Genomic DNA, 3,629 nt, shown 5'->3' on the forward strand with positions numbered 1-3,629 from the left:
GACAGGAATAAGTGGGATAGTATTAAAGGATATTGTAGGGGAAGAGATCATGGGTTTACGTCGAAGGGTAAATGTGATTTGGTGGGATTTATTGGAATTTATTTTAATCCTCCAGTTTTGGCACCATTCTTCAAGGGTGGTGATGTTGGATTGGAGGTTTTGGGATAAGATGTAAGGATCATTGTTCACTGACAATATACATGTGTCATCGGCATACGTGGTGAGAATAGTGTTAGGATGGGTCGGAATGTCAGCTGTGAAAACTGTATAAAGGATAGGACCAAGGATACTACCCTGAGGTACACCAGCAGACTGACGGAATAGGGATGAATAAGCGCCTTGCGCAGGGGCCATGCTAATCTTCTCTGTATCGTTCCAATTTTAGTATATGTACCGCCGAAGCGAGTACGAAGGAAATTTGAATCATAAAAATCACGTTCTATTGACACTACCAGTATATTTCACGCATTTGATTTTTTGTTGATAGCCCAATTCTTATATTTTCTATTATAATAATTTCTTTTAAATTTCGCTTGAAGTTTTTTTTTTTTTGAAGGATGATTTTAGGTGTATCAAATTTAAATATATTTGATTAACATCTTTAAATAGATTTAAATTTGATACACGTAAAATCATACTTTGGGAAACAAACACCGTCAAGCATACACATACACATATATATGTGAATATATACATAGTGTATATGCAAACATCAATATACACTGAGCATAATTACCTAGACGACTAGACATTGCCGAGGCTATCTGTGTATCCTAGCAGAACTGATTCATGTGATGTTACTATCTATGTTGCGGCTAACTTCTACTGTATAACTGATAAGGGCAACTGATTTACGATGGTTTTAGTAAACCTTGGGCCGAATTATATCTTGATTTACAGATGTGAAGGTCATTGCAGTTCCGATCTAGGGACCACTGAACATTGACATAAATGCTTCGGTATTATATGATAATTAACCGAAATCAATATCTCAGTAAATATACATATCTATTTGCATAGTTTTTCTCTCCTATTTAATTAGGACTATAGAAGAGGCCTATATTTTAAAATGATTTATGCATATTTCATGCAAAAAGGATACTAGATACATCATATTGTTGTTGTTGTTGTTGTTGTCTGGGGCTTAAGGGCGTAAAACCCTGAGGTCATCAACGCCCAAGTTTCGTGCTTTATATTCTATTTCTATAATTCTATTTCACTTTAAATAATTTCGAAAAAAAATTTAAATAATTACTTGTTGTATTAATTTTACTTTATTTATAATTACTTGTTGTATTAATAGTTTATTGTTGTATTAATATTGATGCATTTAGAAAAAATAATTTTGATGTAAAGAAACTTGATGAATTATACAGTACAAGTAATGGCTATACAGGATATAATAAATTAAGTTGAGAAAAATTTAAATAACAAAAGTAAAAAAAATGTTTCTTTAAGTATTTACAAATTATATTGAACACATAAAATTTTTAATGCATCAAAATATGAAGATGCCTATCTTTATATTTAATTTTCTTTGTCTTGTATATAAGTTCGTTTATTTTTTTTCTAATATTAGTTTTATTTTATTATATTTTTGATATAGAGTCATATTTTTATTTATACAAATTAAGTTAGTATTATATTTTATTTATATATAAGAGGATGGTCAGGGTTGCGGTCAAAAGTGAAACAAAAATAGTTTACAACTATTTATTTTCCAACGTTTCGCCCAACTTTGCAGGGCTTCATCAGGGCTAAAAAGATACAAAATGAAACTATGATAAGATACAATGATAGGAACAAAAATAAAAAGATAAGATACAATGAAAAGAATAAAAAACAAGTAACAAAGGCAAGAGTAATTACTCATGTACCGTATCATTCTGTATTTTTCTCTTATCATTTTTTATTTTTCGTCAAATCTTTATCACTACTTCCTGTATACGGGACGTATTTGAAATCGTTATAAAACCGTTATACAGCTTGCTACCCGCCTCCTCCCCACTCCTCCACACTTCCGCTTCAATGTTTCTGTCTGTTCAACTTATTCATTTGGACAGGTATGTTGTCCTATATGGCTCTCTGCTCATTTATTGTCATTTTATATCATTATTATTATTTATTTTTATTTTTATTATTCTTTCATGACGTTTATTTTATCTCTGTATATATACATATATATTTTTTTCCCGTATTGTTTTTTTTTTATATACATCTCCTGTACCTTTTTAGCTTTATATTTTAGGTATTTTTATATGAAACTTTTACTCTTGCCTTTGTTACTTGTTTTTTATTCTTTTAATTGTATCTTATCTTTTTATTTTTGTTCCTATCATTGTATCTTATTATAGTTTCATTTTGTATCGTTTTAGCCCTGATGAAGCCCTGCAAAGTGGGGCGAAACGTTGGAAAATAAATAGTTGTAAACTATTTTTGTTTCACTTTTGACCGCAACCCTGACCATCTTCTTGTATATCAATTTTTACGGTCAACTATATATACATATATACAATATTTTATATATATATTTCTTTATTATTATTTTTTTTTTATGTAGTGAGTATTAGTGTTGTCATTTACATTTTTTTTCTCCTACTACTGTGTGCATTGTATCTACTTAGTGGCTACTTTCTCTAGTCCTGGCTTAGAAAAAATATTAGATAGAGGGAGTGGAGGTAAAAAGTCAGGATTTTATTTTATTTCTTTTCACTGACTGCAGTAAATGATGAAGAGTAGTTTTTAATGGAATCTTAATGTAATTGACTAAATCAGTTGGATTATTGAAACAAACAATCGTAGATAGAAATCTTATTTTCAAAGAATATAAGAGGTCGGAAAGAGTGAGGGAGTGAAAAGCAATATTTTTCTAAATTTTTACTTACTACTTATAAATCTCTATTTGTGTTAAAATATGACCTCTATAGTAGAACAAAATGAGTTGGGTAGTTCTTGTTGTTTTCCAATGACTGAGGCCCACGTTAGAGGTTCAAAATTGGCCCAGGCGTATGATTCCCACATTTTTAGATAATGGAAAATTGTATGATATTAAAAATTCATCACAGGTTTGTATCGATGAAAATCAGTAGAAGTTTCATTAATTTTCTTACTATTATTTACCACACTTAGGGTAAATAATAGTAAGAAAATTAATTGACAATTCATATATTTTTTTTGGTGTAAAATTAAAAATAAAGTAACTTAAAATTTGTATTTCAATTTTGAATCCTTGAAACCATCCTAATCCTTTGGATGAATTCTTATCTATTTCCACCCATCCCTACAATCCACCTCCAAGGTTTAAACGGCAGTGGCCAAGAAACATATTGTAAAATAAAAATGTACAATTTGATTTCTGGCAATGGTCAGATTCTCCACTCAAGTTGTGTTTGCGGCTTTAGCGCACTTGCTCAGCCTCCACTGACTCACTACCAGTGATGCGGCGAGAGGGATGCGCTGGGATCTTATGAGCTCTGCTCTACCCCTCACACGTGAGGGATAGAGCGGGCTCAGGGATCCTTAGGTCGATTGTGTAATTATTCTACATAAGAGTGTAAATGTGATTAGAGATTCTTTTATTTTTATCATTATTTTATCTATATATTTTTTCATGCACATTGTTTTATTAT

At 30.6% G+C, this 3,629-nt stretch overlaps 1 pseudogene; it reads right to left on the minus strand.

The window, feature by feature from the left end:
- Positions 1-337: 337 nt before the first annotated feature.
- Positions 338-409, minus strand: LOC112211376 (U6 spliceosomal RNA; annotated as a pseudogene).
- Positions 410-3,629: the final 3,220 nt, after the last annotated feature.

The sequence above is a fragment of the Halyomorpha halys genome, unplaced genomic scaffold, assembly GCF_000696795.3.
Source record: "Halyomorpha halys isolate HHAL.00 unplaced genomic scaffold, Hhal_1.1 Scaffold428.1, whole genome shotgun sequence".
Lineage (NCBI taxonomy): Eukaryota > Metazoa > Arthropoda > Insecta > Hemiptera > Pentatomidae > Halyomorpha > Halyomorpha halys.